Source organism: Tachypleus tridentatus, chromosome 1 (genome assembly GCF_004210375.1).
Source record: "Tachypleus tridentatus isolate NWPU-2018 chromosome 1, ASM421037v1, whole genome shotgun sequence".
In the NCBI taxonomy this organism is placed as follows: Eukaryota; Metazoa; Arthropoda; class Merostomata; order Xiphosura; family Limulidae; genus Tachypleus; species Tachypleus tridentatus.
Window position 1 is genome coordinate 140,612,590 of NC_134825.1, and position 27,391 is coordinate 140,639,980.

The 27,391-nt window shown below is 32.8% G+C and overlaps 1 protein-coding gene across 1 annotated transcript in view; it reads left to right on the forward strand.

Moving 5' to 3' along the window:
- Positions 1-27,391, forward strand: part of LOC143233215 (protein turtle-like) — a 266,135-nt gene that overhangs the window by 100,796 nt on the left and 137,948 nt on the right. The gene's annotated exons all lie outside the window — the stretch shown is intronic.

Sequence of the window (27,391 nt, forward strand, 5' to 3'; positions counted from 1 at the left end):
TATGATATATCAGAATCAACAATGATAACTGATCCTGTGATACACACGGTCATTATATGATATATCAGAATCAACAATGATAACTGATCCTGTGATACACACGGTCATTATATGATATATCTCAATCAACAATGATACTTGACTGTGATAAACACGGTCATTATATGATATATCTAAATCAACAATGATAACTGATCCTGTGATACACACGGTCATTATATGATATATCAGAATCAACAATGATAACTGATCCTGTGATACACACGGTCATTATATGATATATCAGAATCAACAATGATAACTGATCCTGTGATACACACGGTCATTATATGATATATCAGAATCAACAATGATAACTGATCCTGTGATACACACGGTCATTATATGATATATCAGAATCAACAATGATAACTGATCCTGTGATACACACGGTCATTATATGATATATCAGAATCAACAATGATAACTGATCCTGTGATACACACGGTCATTATATGATATATCAGAATCAACAATGATAACTGATCCTGTGATACACACGGTCATTATATGATATATCAGAATCAACAATGATAACTGATCCTGTGATACACACGGTCATTATATGATATATCAGAATCAACAATGATAACTGATCCTGTGATACACACGGTCATTATATGATATATCAGAATCAACAATGATAACTGATCCTGTGATACACACGGTCATTATATGATATATCAGAATCAACAATGATAACTGATCCTGTGATACACACGGTCATTATATGATATATCAGAATCAACAATGATAACTGATCCTGTGATATCATTATATATATCAGAATCAACAATGATAACTGATCCTGTGATACACACGGTCATTATATGATATATCAGAATCAACAATGATAACTGATCCTGTGATACACACGGTCATTATATGATATATCAGAATCAACAATGATAACTGATCCTGTGATACACACGGTCATTATATGATATATCAGAATCAACAATGATAACTGATCCTGTGATACACACGGTCATTATATGATATATCAGAATCAACAATGATAACTGATCCTGTGATACACACGGTCATTATATGATATATCAGAATCAACAATGATAACTGATCCTGTGATACACACGGTCATTATATGATATATCAGAATCAACAATGATAACTGATCCTGTGATACACACGGTCATTATATGATATATCAGAATCAACAATGATAACTGATCCTGTGATACACACGGTCATTATATGATATATCAGAATCAACAATGATAACTGATCCTGTGATACACACGGTCATTATATGATATATCAGAATCAACAATGATAACTGATCCTGTGATACACACGGTCATTATATGATATATCAGAATCAACAATGATAACTGATCCTGTGATACACACGGTCATTATATGATATATCAGAATCAACAATGATAACTGATCCTGTGATACACACGGTCATTATATGATATATCAGAATCAACAATGATAACTGATCCTGTGATACACACGGTCATTATATGATATATCAGAATCAACAATGATAACTGATCCTGTGATACACACGGTCATTATATGATATATCAGAATCAACAATGATAACTGATCCTGTGATACACACGGTCATTATATGATATATCAGAATCAACAATGATAACTGATCCTGTGATACACGGTCACGGTCATTATATCATTATATGATATATCAGAATCAACAATGATAACTGATCCTGTGATACACACGGTCATTATATGATATATCAGAATCAACAATGATAACTGATCCTGTGATACACACGGTCATTATATGATATATCAGAATCAACAATGATAACTGATCCTGTGATACACACGGTCATTATATGATATATCAGAATCAACAATGATAACTGATCCTGTGATACACACGGTCATTATATGATATATCAGAATCAACAATGATAACTGATCCTGTGATACACACGGTCATTATATGATATATCAGAATCAGCAATGATAACTTATCCTGTGATACACACGGTTATTATATATATTATATGAGAATCAACAATTATAACTGATCCTGTGATACACACGGTCATTATATGATATATCAGAATCAACAATGATAACTGATCCTGTGATACACACGGTCATTATATGATATATCAGAATCAACAATGATAACTGATCCTGTGATACACACGGTCATTATATGATATATCAGAATCAACAATGATAACTGATCCTGTGATACACACGGTCATTATATGATATATCAGAATCAACAATGATAACTGATCCTGTGATACACACGGTCATTATATGATATATCAGAATCAACAATGATAACTGATCCTGTGATACACACGGTCATTATATGATATATCAGAATCAACAATGATAACTGATCCTGTGATACACACGGTCATTATATGATATATCAGAATCAACAATGATAACTGATCCTGTGATACACACGGTCATTATATGATATATCAGAATCAACAATGATAACTGATCCTGTGATACACACGGTCATTATATGATATATCAGAATCAACAATGATAACTGATCCTGTGATACACACGGTCATTATATGATATATCAGAATCAACAATGATAACTGATCCTGTGATACACACGGTCATTATATGATATATCAGAATCAACAATGATAACTGATCCTGTGATACACACGGTCATTATATGATATATCAGAATCAACAATGATAACTGATCCTGTGATACACACGGTCATTATATGATATATCAGAATCAACAATGATAACTGATCCTGTGATACACACGGTCATTATATGATATATCAGAATCAACAATGATAACTGATCCTGTGATACACACGGTCATTATATGATATATCAGAATCAACAATGATAACTGATCCTGTGATACACACGGTCATTATATGATATATCAGAATCAACAATGATAACTGATCCTGTGGTCATACAGAATCAACGGTCATTATATATGATATATCAGAATCAACAATGATAACTGATCCTGATGATACACAACAATGATAACTGTCATTATATTATATGATATATCAGAATCAACAATGATAACTGATCCTGTGATACACACGGTCATTATATGATATATCAGAATCAACAATGATAACTGATCCTGTGATACACACGGTCATTATATGATATATCAGAATCAATACAATGATAACTTAACCTGTGATACACACGGTCATTATATGATATATCAGAATCAACAATGATAACTGATCCTGTGATACACACGGTCATTATATGATATATCAGAATCAACAATGATAACTGATCCTGTGATACACACGGTCATTATATGATATATCAGAATCAACAATGATAATCAACAATGATAACTGATCCTGTTATACACACGGTCATTATATGATATATCAGAATCAACAATGATAACTGATCCTGTGATACACACGGTCATTATATGATATATCAGAATCAACAATGATAACTGATCCTGTGATACACACGGTCATTATATGATATATCCAACAATGATAACTGATCCTGTGATACACACGGTCATTATATGATATATCAGAATCAACAATGATAACTGATCCTGTGATACACACGGTCATTATATGATATATCAGAATCAACAATGATAACTGATCCTGTGATACACACGGTCATTATATGATATATCAGAATCAACAATGATAACTGATCCTGTGATACACACGGTCATTATATGATATATCAGAATCAACAATGATAACTGATCCTGTGATACACACGGTCATTATATGATATATCAGAATCAACAATGATAACTGATCCTGTGATACACACGGTCATTATATGATATATCAGAATCAACAATGATAACTGATCCTGTGATACACACGGTCATTATATGATATATCAGAATCAACAATGATAACTGATCCTGTGATACACACGGTCATTATATGATATATCAGAATCAACAATGATATCAACAATGATAACTGATAACTGATCCTGTGATACACACGGTCATTATATGATATATCAGAATCAACAATGATAACTGATCCTGTGATACACACGGTCATTATATGATATATCAGAATCAACAATGATAACTGATCCTGTGATACACACGGTCATTATATGATATATCAGAATCAACAATGATAACTGATCCTGTGATACACACGGTCATTATATGATATATCAGAATCAACAATGATAACTGATCCTGTGATACACACGGTCATTATATGATATATCAGAATCAACAATGATAACTGATCCTGTGATACACACGGTCATTATATGATATATCAGAATCAACAATGATAACTGATCCTGTGATACACACGGTCATTATATGATATATCAGAATCAACAATGATAACTGATCCTGTGATACACACGGTCATTATATGATATATCAGAATCAACAATGATAACTGATCCTGTGATACACACGGTCATTATATGATATATCAGAATCAACAATGATAACTGATCCTGTGATACACACGGTCATTATATGATATATCAGAATCAACAATGATAACTGATCCTGTGATAACACTATCGGTCATTATATGATATATCAGAATCAACAATGATAACTGATCCTGTGATACACACGGTTATTATATGATATATCAGAATCAACAATGATAACTGATCCTGTGATACACACGGTCATTATATGATATATCAGAATCAACAATGATAACTGATCCTGTGATACACACGGTCATTATATGATATATCAGAATCAACAATGATAACTGATCCTGTGATACACACGGTCATTATATGATATATCAGAATCAACAATGATAACTGATCCTGTGATACACACGGTCATTATATGATATATCAGAATCAACAATGATAACTGATCCTGTGATACACACGGTCATTATATGATATATCAGAATCAACAATGATAACTGATCCTGTGATACACACGGTCATTATATGATATATCAGAATCAACAATGATAACTGATCCTGTGATACACACGGTCATTATATGATATATCAGAATCAACAATGATAACTGATCCTGTGATACACACGGTCATTATATGATATATCAGAATCAACAATGATAACTGATCCTGTGATACACACGGTCATTATATGATATATCAGAATCAACAATGATAACTGATCCTGTGATACACACGGTCATTATATGATATATCAGAATCAACAATGATAACTGATCCTGTGATACACACGGTCATTATATGATATATCAGAATCAACAATGATAACTGATCCTGTGATACACACGGTCATTATATGATATATCAGAATCAACAATGATAACTGATCCTGTGATACACACGGTCATTATATGATATATCAGAATCAACAATGATAACTGATCCTGTGATACACACGGTCATTATATGATATATCAGAATCAACAATGATAACTGATCCTGTGATACACACGGTCATTATATGATATATCAGAATCAACAATGATAACTGATCCTGTGATACACACGGTCATTATATGATATATCAGAATCAACAATGATAACTGATCCTGTGATACACACGGTCATTATATGATATATCAGAATCAACAATGATAACTGATCCTGTGATACACACGGTCATTATATGATATATCAGAATCAACAATGATAACTGATCCTGTGATACACACGGTCATTATATGATATATCAGAATCAACAATGATAACTGATCCTGTGATACACACGGTCATTATATGATATATCAGAATCAACAATGATAACTGATCCTGTGATACACACGGTCATTATATGATATATCAGAATCAACAATGATAACTGATCCTGTGATACATACGGTCATTATATGATATATCAGAATCAACAATGATAACTGATCCTATGATACACACGGTCATTATATGATATATCAGAATCAACAATGATAACTGATCCTGTGATACACACGGTCATTATATGATATATCAGAATCAACAATGATAACTGATCCTGTGATACACACGGTCATTATATGATATATCAGAATCAACAATGATAACTGATCCTGTGATACACACGGTCATTATATGATATATCAGAATCAACAATGATAACTGATCCTGTGATACACACGGTACATTATATGATATATCAGAATCAACAATGATAACTGATCCTGTGATACACACGGTCATTATATGATATATCAGAATCAACAATGATAACTGATCCTGTGATACACACGGTCATTATATGATATATCAGAATCAACAATGATAACTGATCCTGTGATACACACGGTCATTATATGATATATCAGAATCAACAATGATAACTGATCCTGTGATACACACGGTCATTATATGATATATCAGAATCAACAATGATAACTGATCCTGTGATACACACGGTCATTATATGATATATCAGAATCAACAATGATAACTGATCCTGTGATACACACGGTCATTATATGATATATCAGAATCAACAATGATAACTGATCCTGTGATACACACGGTCATTATATGATATATCAGAATCAACAATGATAACTGATCCTGTGATACACACGGTCATTATATGATATATCAGAATCAACAATGATAACTGATCCTGTGATACACACGGTCATTATATGATATATCAGAATCAACAATGATAACTGATCCTGTGATACACACGGTCATTATATGATATATCAGAATCAACAATGATAACTGATCCTGTGATACACACGGTCATTATATGATATATCAGAATCAACAATGATAACTGATCCTGTGATACACACGGTCATTATATGATATATCAGAATCAACAATGATAACTGATCCTGTGATACACACGGTCATTATATGATATATCAGAATCAACAATGATAACTGATCCTGTGATACACACGGTCATTATATGATATATCAGAATCAACAATGATAACTGATCCTGTGATACACACGGTCATTATATGATATATCAGAATCAACAATGATAACTGATCCTGTGATACACACGGTCATTATATGATATATCAGAATCAACAATGATAACTGATCCTGTGATACACACGGTCATTATATGATATATCAGAATCAACAATGATAACTGATCCTGTGATACACACGGTCATTATATGATATATCAGAATCAACAATGATAACTGATCCTGTGATACACACGGTCATTATATGATATATCAGAATCAACAATGATAACTGATCCTGTGATACACACGGTCATTATATGATATATCAGAATCAACAATGATAACTGATCCTGTGATACACACGGTCATTATATGATATATCAGAATCAACAATGATAACTGATCCTGTGATACACACGGTCATTATATGATATATCAGATATATCAGAATCAACAATGATAACTGATCCTGTGATCAACAATGATAACTGATAACTGATCTGTGATACACACGGTCATTATATGATATATCAGAATCAACAATGATAACTGATCCTGTGATACACACGGTCATTATATGATATATCAGAATCAACAATGATAACTGATCCTGTGATACACACGGTCATTATATGATATATCAGAATCAACAATGATAACTGATCCTGTGATACACACGGTCATTATATGATATATCAGAATCAACAATGATAACTGATCCTGTGATACACACGGTCATTATATGATATATCAGAATCAACAATGATAACTGATCCTGTGATACACACGGTCATTATATGATATATCAGAATCAACAATGATAACTGATCCTGTGATACACACGGTCATTATATGATATATCAGAATCAACAATGATAACTGATCCTGTGATACACACGGTCATTATATGATATATCAGAATCAACAATGATAACTGATCCTGTGATACACACGGTCATTATATGATATATCAGAATCAACAATGATAACTGATCCTGTGATACACACGGTCATTATATGATATATCAGAATCAACAATGATAACTGATCCTGTGATACACACGGTCATTATATGATATATCAGAATCAACAATGATAACTGATCCTGTGATACACACGGTCATTATATGATATATCAGAATCAACAATGATAACTGATCCTGTGATACACACGGTCATTATATGATATATCAGAATCAACAATGATAACTGATCCTGTGATACACACGGTCATTATATGATATATCAGAATCAACAATGATAACTGATCCTGTGATACACACGGTCATTATGATCCTGTGATATCATTATATGATATATCAGAATCAACAATGATAACTGATCCTGTGATACACACGGTCATTATATGATATATCAGAATCAACAATGATAACTGATCCTGTGATACACACGGTCATTATATGATATATCAGAATCAACAATGATAACTGATCCTGTGATACACACGGTCATTATATGATATATCAGAATCAACAATGATAACTGATCCTGTGATACACACGGTCATTATATGATATATCAGAATCAACAATGATAACTGATCCTGTGATACACACGGTCATTATATGATATATCAGAATCAACAATGATAACTGATCCTGTGATACACACGGTCATTATATGATATATCAGAATCAACAATGATAACTGATCCTGTGATACACACGGTCATTATATGATATATCAGAATCAACAATGATAACTGATCCTGTGATACACACGGTCATTATATGATATATACACACGGTCAGAATCAACAATGATAACTGATCCTGTGATACACACGATACAGAATCAACAATGATAACTGTCATTATATGATATATCAGAATCAACAATGATAACTGATCCTGTGATACACACGGTCATTATATGATATATCAGAATCAACAATGATAACTGATCCTGTGATACACACGGTCATTATATGATATATCAGAATCAACAATGATAACTGATCCTGTGATACACACGGTCATTATATGATATATCAGAATCAACAATGATAACTGATTTTGTGGTACAAATGGTCATTATATGATATATCTGAATCAACAACAATTACTGATTTTGTGATACACACGGTCATTATATGATATATCAGAATCAACAATGATAACTGATCCTGTGATACACACGGTCATTATATGATATATCAGAATCAACAATGATAACTGATCCTGTGATACACACGGTCATTATATGATATATCAGAATCAACAATGATAACTGATCCTGTGATACACTGATCGGTCATTTATATGATATATCAGAATCAACAATGATAACTGATCCTGTGATACACACGGTCATTATATGATATATCAGAATCAACAATGATAACTGATCCTGTGATACACACGGTCATTATATGATATATCAGAATCAACAATGATAACTGATCCTGTGATACACACGGTCATTATATGATATATCAGAATCAACAATGATAACTGATCCTGTGATACACATCAATATGATATGATAACTGATAACTGATCCTGTGATACACACGGTCATTATATGATATATCAGAATCAACAATGATAACTGATCCTGTGATACACACGGTCATTATATGATATATCAGAATCAACAATGATAACTGATCCTGTGATACACACGGTCATTATATGATATATCAGAATCAACAATGATAACTGATCCTGTGATACACACGGTCATTATATGATATATCAGAATCAACAATGATAACTGATCCTGTGATACACACGGTCATTATATGATATATCAGAATCAACAATGATAACTGATCCTGTGATACACACGGTCATTATATGATATATCAGAATCAACAATGATAACTGATCCTGTGATACACACGGTCATTATATGATATATCAGAATCAACAATGATAATTGATCCTGTGATACACACGGTCATTATATGATATATCAGAATCAACAATGATAACTGATCCTGTGATACACACGGTCATTATATGATATATCAGAATCAACAATGATAACTGATCCTGTGATACACACGGTCATTATATGATATATCAGAATCAACAATGATAACTGATCCTGTGATACACATCAGAATCAACAATGGTCATCATATATGATATATCAGAATCAACAATGATAACTGATCCTGTGATACACACGGTCATTATATGATATATCAGAATCAACAATGATAACTGATCCTGTGATACACACGGTCATTATATGATATATCAGAATCAACAATGATAACTGATCCTGTGATACACACGGTCATTATATGATATATCAGAATCAACAATGATAACTGATCCTGTGATACACACGGTCATTATATGATATATCAGAATCAACAATGATAACTGATCCTGTGATACACACGGTCATTATATGATATATCAGAATCAACAATGATAACTGATCCTGTGATACACACGGTCATTATATGATATATCAGAATCAACAATGATAACTGATCCTGTGATACACACGGTCATTATATGATATATCAGAATCAACAATGATAACTGATCCTGTGATACACACGGTCATTATATGATATATCAGAATCAACAATGATAACTGATCCTGTGATACACACGGTCATTATATGATATATCAGAATCAACAATGATAACTGATCCTGTGATACACACGGTCATTATATGATATATCAGAATCAACAATGATAACTGATCCTGTGATACACACGGTCATTATATGATATATCAGAATCAACAATGATAACTGATCCTGTGATACACACGGTCATTATATGATATATCAGAATCAACAATGATAACTGATCCTGTGATACACACGGTCATTATATGATATATCAGAATCAACAATGATAACTGATCCTGTGATACACACGGTCATTATATGATATATCAGAATCAACAATGATAACTGATCCTGTGATACACACGGTCATTATATGATATATCAGAATCAACAATGATAACTGATCCTGTGATACACACGGTCATTATATGATATATCAGAATCAACAATGATAACTGATCCTGTGATACACACGGTCATTATATGATATATCAGAATCAACAATGATAACTGATCCTGTCATTATATGATATATCAGAATCAACAATGATAACTGATCCTGTGATACACACGGTCATTATATGATATATCAGAATCAACAATGATAACTGATCCTGTGATACACACGGTCATTATATGATATATCAGAATCAACAATGATAACTGATCCTGTGATACACACGGTCATTATATGATATATCAGAATCAACAATGATAACTGATCCTGTGATACACACGGTCATTATATGATATATCAGAATCAACAATGATAACTGATCCTGTGATACACACGGTCATTATATGATATATCAGAATCAACAATGATAACTGATCCTGTGATACACACGGTCATTATATGATATATCAGAATCAACAATGATAACTGATCCTGTGATACACACGGTCATTATATGATATATCAGAATCAACAATGATAACTGATCCTGTGATACACACGGTCATTATATGATATATCAGAATCAACAATGATAACTGATCCTGTGATACACACGGTCATTATATGATATATCAGAATCAACAATGATAACTGATCCTGTGATACACACGGTCATTATATGATATATCAGAATCAACAATGATAACTGATCCTGTGATACACACGGTCATTATATGATATATCAGAATCAACAATGATAACTGATCCTGTGATACACACGGTCATTATATGATATATCAGAATCAACAATGATAACTGATCCTGTGATACACACGGTCATTATATGATATATCAGAATCAACAATGATAACTGATCCTGTGATACACACGGTCATTATATGATATATCAGAATCAACAATGATAACTGATCCTGTGATACACACGGTCATTATATGATATATCAGAATCAACAATGATAACTGATCCTGTGATACACACGGTCATTATATGATATATCAGAATCAACAATGATAACTGATCCTGTGATACACACGGTCATTATATGATATATCAGAATCAACAATGATAACTGATCCTGTGATACACACGGTCATTATATGATATATCAGAATCAACAATGATAACTGATCCTGTGATACACACGGTCATTATATGATATATCACAATCAAATCAATGATAACTGATCCTGTGATACACACGGTCATTATATGATATATCAGAATCAACAATGATAACTGATCCTGTGATACACACGGTCATTATATGATATATCAGAATCAACAATGATAACTGATCCTGTGATACACACGGTCATTATATGATATATCAGAATCAACAATGATAACTGATCCTGTGATACACACGGTCATTATATGATATATCAGAATCAACAATGATAACTGATCCTGTGATACACACGGTCATTATATGATATATCAGAATCAACAATGATAACTGATCCTGTGATACACACGGTCATTATATGATATATCAGAATCAACAATGATAACTGATCCTGTGATACACACGGTCATTATATGATATATCAGAATCAACAATGATAACTGATCCTGTGATACACACGGTCATTATATGATATATCAGAATCAACAATGATAACTGATCCTGTGATACACATTGTCATTATATGATATATCAGAATCAACAATGATAACTGATCCTGTGATACACACGGTCATTATATGATATATCAGAATCAACAATGATAACTGATCCTGTGATACACACGGTCATTATATGATATATCAGAATCAACAATGATAACTGATCCTGTGATACACACGGTCATTATATGATATATCAGAATCAACAATGATAACTGATCCTGTGATACACACGGTCATTATATGATATATCAGAATCAACAATGATAACTGATCCTGTGATACACACGGTCATTATATGATATATCAGAATCAACAATGATAACTGATCCTGTGATACACACGGTCATTATATGATATATCAGAATCAACAATGATAACTGATCCTGTGATACACACGGTCATTATATGATATATCAGAATCAACAATGATAACTGATCCTGTGATACACACGGTCATTATATGATATATCAGAATCAACAATGATAACTGATCCTGTGATACACACGGTCATTATATGATATATCAGAATCAACAATGATAACTGATCCTGTGATACACACGGTCATTATATGATATATCAGAATCAACAATGATAACTGATCCTGTGATACACACGGTCATTATATGATATATCAGAATCAACAATGATAACTGATCCTGTGATACACACGGTCATTATATGATATATCAGAATCAACAATGATAACTGATCCTGTGATACACACGGTCATTATATGATATATCAGAATCAACAATGATAACTGATCCTGTGATACACACGGTCATTATATGATATATCAGAATCAACAATGATAACTGATCCTGTGATACACACGGTCATTATATGATATATCAGAATCAACAATGATAACTGATCCTGTGATACACACGGTCATCATTTGATATATCAGAATCAACAATGATAACTGATCCTGTGATACACACGGTCATTATATGATATATCAGAATCAACAATGATAACTGATCCTGTGATACACACGGTCATTATATGATATATCAGAATCAACAATGATAACTGATCCTGTGATACACACGGTCATTATATGATATATCAGAATCAACAATGATAACTGATCCTGTGATATACACACGGTCATTATATGATATATCAGAATCAACAATGATAACTGATCCTGTGATACACACGGTCATTATATGATATATCAGAATCAACAATGATAACTGATCCTGTGATACACACGGTCATTATATGATATATCAGAATCAACAATGATAACTGATCCTGTGATACACACGGTCATTATATGATATATCAGAATCAACAATGATAACTGATCCTGTGATACACACGGTCATTATATGATATATCAGAATCAACAATGATAACTGATCCTGTGATACACACGGTCATTATATGATATATCAGAATCAACAATGATAACTGATCCTGTGATACACACGGTCATTATATGATATATCAGAATCAACAATGATAACTGATCCTGTGATATATATCAGAATCAACAATGATAACTGATCCTGTGATACACACGGTCATTATATGATATATCAGAATCAACAATGATAACTGATCCTGTGATACACACGGTCATTATATGATATATCAGAATCAACAATGATAACTGATCCTGTGATACACACGGTCATTATATGATATATCAGAATCAACAATGATAACTGATCCTGTGATACACACGGTCATTATATGATATATCAGAATCAACAATGATAACTGATCCTGTGATACACACGGTCATTATATGATATATCAGAATCAACAATGATAACTGATCCTGTGATACACACGGTCATTATATGATATATCAGAATCAACAATGATAACTGATCCTGTGATACACACGGTCATTATATGATATATCAGAATCAACAATGATAACTGATCCTGTGATACACACGGTCATTATATGATATATCAGAATCAACAATGATAACTGATCCTGTGATACACACGGTCATTATATGATATATCAGAATCAACAATGATAACTGATCCTGTGATACACACGGTCATTATATGATATATCAGAATCAACAATGATAACTGATCCTGTGATACACACGGTCATTATATGATATATCAGAATCAACAATGATAACTGATCCTGTGATACACACGGTCATTATATGATATATCAGAATCAACAATGATAACTGATCCTGTGATACACACGGTCATTATATGATATATCAGAATCAACAATGATAACTGATCCTGTGATACACACGGTCATTATATGATATATCAGAATCAACAATGATAACTGATCCTGTGATACACACGGTCATTATATGATATATCAGAATCAACAATGATAACTGATCCTGTGATACACACGGTCATTATATGATATATCAGAATCAACAATGATAACTGATCCTGTGATACACACGGTCATTATATGATATATCAGAATCAACAATGATTGATACACACGGTCATTATATGATATATCAGAATCAACTGATCCTGTGATACACACGGTCATTATATGATATATCAGAATCAACAATGATAACTGATCCTGTGATACACACGGTCATTATATGATATATCAGAATCAACAATGATAACTGATCCTGTGATACACACGGTCATTATATGATATATCAGAATCAACAATGATAACTGATCCTGTGATACACACGGTCATTATATGATATATCAGAATCAACAATGATAACTGATCCTGTGATACACACGGTCATTATATGATATATCAGAATCAACAATGATAACTGATCCTGTGATACACACGGTCATTATATGATATATCAGAATCAACAATGATAACTGATCCTGTGATACACACGGTCATTATATGATATATCAGAATCAACAATGATAACTGATCCTGTGATACACACGGTCATTATATGATATATCAGAATCAACAATGATAACTGATCCTGTGATACACACGGTCATTATATGATATATCAGAATCAACAATGATAACTCAGCTACATACGAGACAAACTTAAGATTAATTTAATAATGATAATTTACTATAAAATTACAATTCGAAATTACGCATATTACTTGTAAAGAATTCAACAGAATTACTTGAGATTGTGAGTAAAAAACGAAAATTACTCGATAGTTGTGATATTTACTATATATTAATAAGAAAATTAAAAAAAATAAAAGTGTAAAAAATAAGTTGCTGGAGAAAAAAATGTCTATTTGTTTTGAATTTTTTTGTTATCCTTCAGTTGAGTGATAGTTTTCAGTAAAATGTATAAGTGCAACTTAAATAAAGATTGTATTATATATGATGGCAGCATTACGTAAACAATGTACCATACAAGAGAATGCAGAATTTGCCACACTTAAGTTAATCACATACCAAACACATTTTATCAAATTTATTCAAAATCTAAAAATTCCATCAGAATTTCACAAGAAGCATCTTTGATTCTTCAATAATTTAAAAAAATATTCTTTGAACACAAAAGAAAGTTCTAGTGTTAGCCTAACACTTAATATCCGTGGTTTATGAGACGTTTAATGGTATATTCTATTGAAGTTACTGACCCTATATTTGTGGACAAAGTGCACTTAGCATATAAACAGAGATATGTGCTCCTGACCCTATACTTGTGGACAAAGTGCACTTAGCATATAAACAGAGATATGTGCTTCTGACCCTATACTTGTGGACAAAGTGCACATGGCATATAAACAGAAATATCTGCTCCTGACTCTATACTTGTGGACAAAGTGCACATAGCACATAAACAGAGATATGTGCTCCTAACCCTATACTTGTGGACAAAGTGCACATAGCACATAAACAGAGATATGTGCTCCTGACCCTATACTTGTGGACAAAGTGCACATAGCACATAAACAGTGATATGTGTTCCTGACCCTATACTTGTGGACAAAATGCACATAGCACATAAACAGAGATATGTGCTCCTAATCCTATACTTGTGGACGAAATGCGCATAGCATATAAAGAGAGATATGTGCTCCTGATAAAAACAAAATTAGGTGAAAAATTAAACGTATTCTCCATCATTAAACTAAAAACATTAGAAAGAATCGTTCTTCCTGGACACAACTAATGTTTCTCCTTCATATTTAATATCTTGTTATCTCTGAGGTTATAGCTCTAATGAGAATAATGGACGTAAGCTCCTGATATCACAACTTGTACTTACGACCACCAACGCATGGCCAAGCGCGTAAGGCGTGCGACTCGTAATCCGAGGGTCGCGGGTTCGCGCCCGCGTCGCGCTAAACATGCTCGCCCTCCCAGCCGTGGGGGTGTATAATGTGACGGTCAATCCCACTATTCGTTTGTAAAAGAGTAGCCCAAGAGTTGGCGGTGGGTGGTGATGACTAGCTGCCTTCCCTCTAGTCTTACACTGCTAAATTAGGGACGGCTAGCACAGATAGCCCTCGAGTAGCTTTGTGCGAAATTCCAAAAACAAACAAAACAAACGACCATCAACCTTCTCCCAGATAAGGTGATTGGACGATGAAACTATTCAGTAACCAATCGGCAATGCGGAATTTTGCTGTTTTTTTCCAGTGGCGTTATTTTTCTAGAAAGAACCTTTATCTGCTAGTGGTGCGACAGGCTTTTACAATGATCGAACGGAAACTCTGCCAAACGCCCTGTGAAGAAAGCCTATTTTAGTACGAACATCTGAAGCAAGCTGTATCTGTTGGGACATTTTATGTCTCAAATATAGTTATATTTTAAATGTTTAAATGTAATATAGCCAGTGAAAGTATTCACTAACATAGAATATATCCTGGATTGAATCATTTATACAGTTCTAATGTTCCTTTTGCATCACCAGAAACTTACCTGTTACATACAGAATTATATTTCTAATCTATTTCTTTTTTAATTAATATTCTATCTAGATTTCTTAATATTTTTCGGCTGTGATATGTAGCAGCTTCTGTGCGAATAAATACGTTACTATGAAAATCTAGATGACATTCGCGTATCTAGGTATGTCACAATACTGCTACGTAAATAAGGCGTTCACTGTATTGTTTTTTTTATAGAAATAACACGATACAACCAATTTAACACATTCTAATTAAAAATGACATAAGTATACCGCTACCCAGAAAACTCACAGAATCCAGTTTTATTAAACTAGTCAACATTATTGTTTTTAAAATGAATTTTACAATATTATTATAACTTCAGTCATAAGTGTCGATAAAAATAAGCAAAATCGTAACTATATTACTTATGTGATTGTTTGTTTTGTTTTCTGGAATTTCGCACAAAGTTACTCGAGGGCTATCTGTGCTAGCCGTCCTTAATTTAGAAGTGTAAGACTAGAGGAAAGGCAGCTAGTCATCACCACCCACCGCCAACTCTTGGGCATTTCTTTTACCAACGAATAGTGAGATTGACCGTCACATTATACGTCCCCACGGCTGGAAGGGCGAGTGTGTTTAACGCGACGCGGGCACGAACCCGCGAACCTCGGATTACGAGTCGCACGCCTTACGCACTTGGCCATACTAGACCCCAACTATTTATGTGATACTAAATAATATTATGGTATGTATGGTTCATCATTATGGCATAAGATAGTTAAATCTTTTCCACTACTGAGCAAAAGTTATAGCTATTTTGTAGATTATTCCATAAGGGTATTCTTAATGCACCTTAGGAGTGTTTATATGTTTTACTTTTATATTATTTATTACAAGCTTCTACTGCTCAGGTGCGACGTTACGATCACTGGTCCGATCATTCTCAAGTACATACACGAGTTTTACTTTTTGCCTTTGTATTATTTTACACCTGTACATTTCGAGCTTTTTTTATAATTTTACTAATGTTTTATTTATTTTAAAAACCTTCCGAATTTTTAATTAATGCCTATTAATAATGACAAATTTTCAAATTCTATTGTAAGTCAACATTCGTTGTACATTGAAAAAAAATTTAATAGGAACTCAGTCAAACTTATGGTTATAAAACCTGTTTGCTTTGTATGAAATACACGTACAATTCTCAATTATGTTGACATGACATTACTAATCACTAATACACGGGGTTGCCAACTTTTCCATTGTTTTATAATAAATCTTTGTTTTATTTTTCGACGATTAATTATTGTTCGTTATTTTAACATAATTTACTTTACAAACCTAAAACTATTGACTATTGTGAATGGGACCTCCAGTGAAATAAAAGTTCGTCTGTTAGTCTTTTTTAATATAATACTTTTTTTTAAAGTTAATTTGATTTGTTTGTTTGTTTAGAATTAAGCACAAAGCTTTACAATGAATGGGCTATTATGCACTGCCCACTACGAGTATCGAAACCCGTTGTTTAGTGTGTAAGTCCGCAGACATACCACTGTACCACTTGGGGGACGGTAATTTGATAAATATAAGTTAGAGCATGATGTTTTAATTGTTTTTATATTGTAGGAATTAAAAGCCACGTTTCTAAGGTTTTAAATATGGATTGCAGTGTTTGAAAATGTTTTTTTGTTTTTTTTCATTTCCCGCAAAGATACACGAAGGACTATCGGCACTAGCTGTCCTTGATTTAACGAAGAAAGGCAATCAGTCATCATCATCCACCGCCAGATCTTAGGCTACTCTTTCATTAACGAATAGTTGGATTGACCCTTACAATATAATGTTCTACGGCTTAAAGGGAAAAATATGTTTGGTGTGAGGATGATTCGAACACTATAATCGTGCCTAATGACTCCCAGTAAATCTATGTTTTCAGACATTACCGAAATAGATAATAAACACCACGACATTTTGTAGAGCAGTTTTTTCCTGGCCATCGATCAAAATGTATAGGTCTTGGCTTGGACGATCACTCCTTTTGCTCTAACTGTGACGGAAAATAATATTTCTTCACTTGGTCAACGTATATTAGTACAGTATTTTTCATTTGAAGAAAATAATAATTCATATACAACAAAATTATAACTCTCGTTGGTAGATATGTAACAAAATCATACATTTGCTCGATGCTTCTGTGAATGGAATGAAACACAAAACTACACAATGGGCTAACTAGGTTTCTAGGTTTGGAAGCCCGTGCGTGATTCACTTTCTTATAACACCTTTCACGAATCATCTATATTACAGTTATCGTGATTAGAAAAAAAGTTTACTTTCAAATCTTTAAAAGGATATATATTAATGTTATCATACAACGATTTTCAACTCATAATCAAATATTTCTCTCAAGTTTACTCCTAAAATTATCAACATTTCTGACGTATAATAATGTAGACATAAACCTGTTAAGGTTATGATATTTTATTCAGGAGATCTGTTTAAGCATTACAAGAAACAGGACAATACGATTACTATTAACAAGCCTAAAATCAGAGTTACTTTTTGTAGCTCATTACATGAAACATGCATCAAAATCAAGTTACTTTAAATGCTATTAAAAAAACACGTAGGTTCAAGAACTCAATTTAACACCAACATAAGAAACCCTTTAGCCCGAGTGGTGGGTTATGGCCAGGTGGGTTAAAGCGTTCGACTTCAACGAGGTTCAAATCCCCGTCGCACCAAACATACTCGTCCTTTCAGCCCTGGGGGCGTTACTATGTGATGGTCAATCCCATTATTCGTTGGTAAAAGAGTGTCCCAAAAGTTGGCGGTGGTTGGTGATGACTAGCTGCCTTAACACACTTGGCCATGCCGGGCCCTTGTGCAAAGGAAGTTTTTTGTAATGAAAAGTCAAAAGTAAGAGAAGGGTAATAAGTCAAAGATTGCCACAGTCATATCACTGAAACCTTGTCTTTTGGTGAAAGAGCGTAAACATGTAAACAAAATTAACACAATTACTCTGTTTAACCAGTTACGTATTACAATTTATCTCGGACGAGTTTTAGATTTATTATGTTACACACGTTACGTTTTACGATTTTAAACAGTCGAAAATTTAATTTAGAACCGATTTGAATTTCGGTATGTATCTAATTTATTGTATTTCCCAACAAGATTCATACAAACAATTTTCTTTCTTAACAAAAAATATACTTTAATATACAAAAAAATACAATTCATAATAACGGTTATTACAAATAATGGTTTGTCACAAGAGTTTTACAAACGTATAAACAATACTAATATATATATATACTGATTCTTGTATCTGGCTGGAATTGGATCTTTCATCGACTTTCACGGAGAAAGTATTATTTCTTTATTGGTATAGCTGTACACTGTCTTGACGGCTAGCTAGTTTGGAGCGCACGATAGCTTTCAGTGACGAAATTATATATGCCTTTGTAGAAATACCAATGTCCAAATTTAATTTATTGAAGTTAAAATGTTTGTAATGTTCGAAAACTATGAACGTCCATATTCAAATATCTGCAATTTTCCTATTAATATGCGTTTATCACACTTCTAGCCTCCAACTATTTTATTAAACTGTCTCTCTGCGCGTTGATTCATAAACTTTAAGGTGACGGTGCCGAAAGTTCACTCGTGAAAAATGCTAGTAGTTACCAGTATTACATACACACCTCGAGAATCTTCATCAATGTTTAAGAATAAGCCTGATATTTGCAATATACAAATTTAACAATATACGTTACACACAATTCTAAATATATATTAAGTTAAAACAAACATCGACATTAAAATAAATATACATGAGTAAATCCGTTACAGAAAAATGATTCATATATATTTCAAGATCAGAAAATATTAACCTTAAGAGACCGGGCTAGTCTAAACCTATTTTGGTTTACATTTCACACAAAAATATGGGGCACGGCATGGCCAGGTGGGTTAAGGCGTTCGAATCGTAATTTGAGGATCACGGGTTCTAATCCCGATCGCACCAAACATGCTCGCCCCTTCAGCCGTGGGGGGTGTTATATTGTGATGATCAATACCATTATTCTTTGGTAAAAGAGTAGCGCAAGAGTTGGCGGTGGGTGGTGATGACTAGCTGCCTTCCCTCTAGTCTCACACTACTAAATTAGGGACGGCTAGGGCAGATAGCCCTCGAGTAGCTTTGTGCGAAATTAAAAACAAACATACAAAAATGTGTATGATTTTGAGATTGATTTTACACAGCTCTTTTATAAATTATTTAATATAAAAGAAGAACTACCTTATCCACAACCATCCGTCCAAAGATGCAATAGAACCAACGTTTTTAGGAAGTTGTTACTAGGTGTCATGCTTCATTTAGAATATATCGAATTAAGAAAATATCCCATATATTCTGGGGAAACTCGTGGTTTAGAATATATAGAAAAAATCTAACGGGTTATTCACCTTTAGTAATGGATAATCAGATTAATTCAGTCATTTGCAATAACTATACTTTTACAGTTTTTACCGGTTGTTTGGCGAATATAGCCCAGTTTTTTCGCCCCGGTAAACACCAAACAACTATAGAACCAACCATACAGCACCACATTCACGTACTGTAAATTCCAGTCCAATATTAAAATTACCAAATGTTTTAGAGCCAGTTCTTTTAGAAATTTTCCTGTATCTCAGAGTATTTTGAACTATCCTGTTCGTTCATATTACCCCTCAAAAGTATAATTTTATGTATTCAACCTGGTGTAAAACTAAACCGAATCTTTAATTCATTCTCTTCTTTAAATCGTGAATTACTGTTTATTTGTAACCTTATTTATTGAAATTTAGAAAGAAGTTATTTTGGCAGCTTTAATACGTAATAATAACAGTAAATAAAAACATCACTAGCCACCATAGTTTCGTAACATGATAATATGTAATTTGTGATTTGGAAAAGAAAGTGACTTAAAAGTTTGCTCTTTTATTGCAATTCGTAAACGAAGAGTAATTGAAACAGTTAGCAATTCGTTTTGTTGAAACTTTAAAATCACAGACGTGTTAACTTTTCAAATCTATCTTTTGTCTTTCACAAGTTATTACTCAAAAAGCGACTTGTAACAATACCAGAAATTACAAGTGGGTTGAGAGAAGAAAAACAAGATGTTCTCTAAAACGCTATTTACACTTGCAGCATAATACTTTACAATTACGGTTTATAGGCCTAAATCTGGCGAAGCGTTAGAAACCAACGGGCTTAAAATTTGTGATATAAACGACGAAAACTGCAGAGCAAAGCTGTGGAAGTCTTGAGTTCCCCTGATTTTTATCATAAAACTTTAGACCCATTGGTTTCTAATAATTCGCAAGATATAATTTTAGTCCAATAATTGTTTTACTGTAAATAATCATATGTTTACGTTTGTTATACGTAACGTTTTGCTAAACCTTATAAGACGTACACTGCACGGCACACAATAAATTCTTTCGTCTCACTATTATCTTCTAATACTTGTTGATTTCGTTTTCGTATTTTAATGGCCTAACGAAGTTGAAATGTTAATATGTGTCTTATGTCTTAAATAAAATTTATAAAATTCATATCAGCCACCTTTACTTTACTAAAGTTTTTAATTATTTATCTATTATTTTATTTTTCCGTCCGAGATGTATTATTTCGACATTTATAACAGTTCTAAATATGACGTCATAGATAAAAACCTGAAACCAAAAATAATAAATTAAGGAAAATAAAGAATAAATTATAGTACAAAACAAATACAAATTAATATTTCAACAATTTAGTGATGACCGGAGTTAATTTGCTATTAATTTTTCTCCGGATTTACAACGCTAAAATCAGGGGTTCGATTCCCCTCGGTGGGCTGAGCAGATAGCCTTTGTGGCTTTGCTAAAAGAAAAACACACACTATTAATTTTATAAAATACTGCTGTTTTAATAAGAAGGATCCTGTGATATCTTCTTATATTTCTTTTTTTTTTCAATTCGGATCCTTCATAAGACACAATTGTATAAATTCTCAGTGCCAAATTCTATGAGGCTCGGCATTATCAAGGGGGTATGGTGCTTGACTCGTAGTCTGAGGGTTGCGGATTCGCATCTTATCCTACAAAACATACTCGTTCTTTCAACCGTGAGGGCTTTATAATGTAACAGTATTTTCTTCTATTCGTTGGTAAAAGAGTAGCCCAAGAGTTGGCGGTGGGCGGTGATGACTAGCTGCCTTCCCTTTAGTCTTACACTGCTAAATTAGAGACGGCTAGCGCAGATAGCCCTCGTGGAGCTTTGCGCGAAATTCAAAAAAACAAACTTCAACCGTGAGGACGTTATAATGTAACAGTAAATTATACTATTCTTTGGTAATAGAGAAACTGAAGTGTTGGTGGTTCGAGAAATTATGGACGACTTACGCAGATAGGAATCATGAAGCATTGCGCAAAAATTAAAAAAATATTAAGAAACTTTTGTATGAGATAGATGGTATATATCAAACATAAATAGTCTGCAGGTATGATTTTGTCGGATTGTTCACTCTAGTTTATTTCGAACGTAAATTTTAAGGTTCGATGTTTTGTTGCATATGGAGATATGAAATAATAATATTTTGATTAAAAGTTTCAAAAAACAAGTTTTGAAGGGATGTGACAATAATTAAGTGTTGTGAATTGGACAGCTGAATTGATTGGATACTCTTATCAGATGTGGAATTTGTTTAAATATTAAGGGTTAACATATTCCTTACAAAAAGAATAGGTAGGCTGCAAGCCAAAAAAAAAAGCCTGCTTGGCTCTGAAAGAGCTTAGGAGATACAATTATAGAAAAAAACATCATAAATATAAATTGACTATTATGTGAGGAGAATCAGAAATTTATAATAAATCAAGAAAGTTGGTGAAAGTCTTTGAATAGTAAGTTTGTACCAGAAGATTGACAGTTAGGTAATATAATTTCTCTTGTCAAGGGGAACGATAGAAACTGTCCAGATAACTAAAGACCCAGTAATTTTACATCGTTTGCAGCAAAACTTTGGGAAAGTATATGAAAAGATACTTTGCAAATTAATTTAACAAAGTTTAGAATTTTAAATTTTAAAAGGTGTAGATGGTAGCAAGAGTACAGATTTTGTGTACTTGGAGTTTTAGAAAGCAGTTGACAAGATGTCACCTAAAAGGCTTGGAAAATGTTTTTCTCTAGATGTGGGGAAAAAGTTAACAAATTGGATAGTAGAGTGGCTAGACGTGAAGAAAGCAGAGGGATTTTACAAATGGAGTTCAGTCAAACTGGATTAATATTACGAGTATGGAACGACAAGGTACATACAGTTTTAAGGCTTGTGCTTTTTTAATTTATATTAATGACATAGATGAAGAAATGGTCAATAAATTATTTAAATTTGCAGATGACATTAAGATCTTTGATGTTGCCGAGAAAGATGCTGATGACATAAAAATGATTTAGATCATTTAGTGAGCTAGGCAAATGGGTTATAATTATAATAAATGCAAAGTAATGCACATTGGCCATCATATTATGAATTATATGTATAATTTAGATAGGAATAACCTTAACAGTGTAATGAAAGAAAGGGATTTAGGTGCAGAATTTAATCGGTCTCTTAAGCCATCTAAACAGTGTGATGCTTCTAATGGTAAAGCATATTGGGGTTTAGGTTGTTTCTACATTTAATATTAAATATAGCATACCTGAAAATGGTTTATATTGAATAACAAATGAGTTAGAGAAGATCTGATTAAGTTGTTTAAGATTATGAAGGAAATTGATAGCGTTAATGCATCAAGCATGATTGGAGTCATCTTCAACAAAGACACTTTTGTTTTTCTGAGAGATTTTTAAAACTATTTATTAGTTAATAGTTTTAGTTTGGCTTAGATGGTGGCAACTCAATATGGATCAATAAATCTCGCGTTCTACCAAAACTTTATGTTATTTTAAGTCTAGTAAAGAATTTATGAAGTTTCCTAACAAAATTGCAAGTTCTCTATTCACATTTTCAAAATACAAAGCTATAATTTGAATACATTTAGCAGTTTTGTATTATAATTATATATATTTTGTTAATTCATATCCGAAAATTTACTTTACCGTTTCGAACAATTTTTAACAGAGTTTGCCTAGGTAGTTGTAGTTTTGGTTTCTATCGTTGTCACATGATTTGAAAATAAGTTGTGTCATTGCACTAGTATATTATCTTATTCGTGACTTTTGTCCTTTTGTTCCCAAATCTAAAACAAAAATCCTTTAAATCAAGTTCAGTGTATAATACTGATATAAATATTATCATGTCAAAGCTCACCGTTTATGTTGGTTCTACCAATATTCTGGAATGTGATTTACTCAGACAAACAGTAATTAATTCTGAAAGAACGTTAACAAGGATACTTAACCTATGTTTTTCTGACTGTAGTCTTACTAAAATTGGCCTTTATTTCAAATCCTCAGATTTATATATTCTCCTGTAAAAAAATTCTGTTTATATAGTGCAAACGTAGGGTATGCTAACTAACTAAGTTTAGTCGGTTGTTAAGCTCGTTAAAATTACTAATCATCCTGACAAAAATGACCATCACCTTGTGGTCAGTGACAAATAGCCGTTAATTTAGCCACACCACAGTATGCAATCAAAAATTGTATTAATGCTATTGACGTATTAATTTATCTAAATGATATAGATGAAGGAATGGTCAATAGATTATTTAAATTTACTGATGGCATTAAGGTCTTCGGTACTACTGGCTGTAAAACGATGTAGCTACTTTACCAAAAAATAAAAAAAAATAGACAATTTAATGAGTTGGAAAAATAAAAAGCAAATGTATTTTTAATTATAAGAAATGTAAGATAATGTACGTGGGTTATCATAATTTGAATTTTAAGCATTATTTGGATTGGAATAATCTTAAAAGTATTATGAAAGAAATGGATCTCAATATAATGGTTATTCACTCCTTTCAACAGGGCCCGGCATGGCCAGATGGTTTAAGATGCTCGACTCGTAATCCGGGGGTCGCGGGTTCGAATCCACAGCGCACCAAACATGCTTGCCCTTTCAACCGTGGAGGCTTTATAATGTGACGGTCAATCCCACTATTCGTTGGTAAAAGAGTAGCTCAAGAGGTGGGTGGTGATGACTAGCTGCTTCCTCTCTAGTCTTACACTGCTAAATTAGGGACGGCTAGAGCAGATAGTCCTCATGTAGCTTTGCACGACATTCAAAAACAAAAACTTTTCAATCAACGAAGCAGTATGTCGTTGACAGTGGTATAGCAAATCGAATGTTAGGATGTATTTACAGAAATATTGAATACATGCCTAAAGATTTTATAGGTCATTAATTAAACCACATTTTGACCATTCCACTAAATTTTGGGCTTCTTTCTTCAGGAAGTACAATGAACTGTTGTATAAGGTTCAGAGGCAAACTAATAGAATGAAAAGAATATTATATAAATACAGTTAAAATTTCTGAACTTGTTTTCTCTTAAAAATGAAGAGTTAAATGGCTATCTAACTGAGGTGTATGTCAGTAAGTGTAGATGTATAATATTCCTGTTTACATTAAATGACGACACTGGTAAGTCTAGAAGATACAACTATAAAGAATGAAAATCTCTTCAGATAAGACAGCTTTATTTTTAAAACAGGATGTTGGTCTTTGGAATGGGTTGCAGTTAATTTACATTTTTAATGGAAAGCTTGATAAATATTTGAACGATAATGGTTGGCTGTGATGTGTCTTTTTAAGTGTTTAATTTTGTCGATTGAACAGCCTAGATAGACCAAGAGTCCTTAGTCTGCATTAATCTTATGTTGATTTTAAACTTATATTCAAAGGAGATGGTTCAACATCAGGACAAATCTGCAAAATGCTAAAGCAGTTTTGAGGACTTTTGCAAAACCTTGAAAGTTTTGTGTAGGACATTTTATGACTTATATTCTTTGTTAGCTTGTGTATTGCAGTCATATAGATACATATTTATAACGGGGTCAAAATCAAATACTACGTTAGTTAACATTCAGGAATATA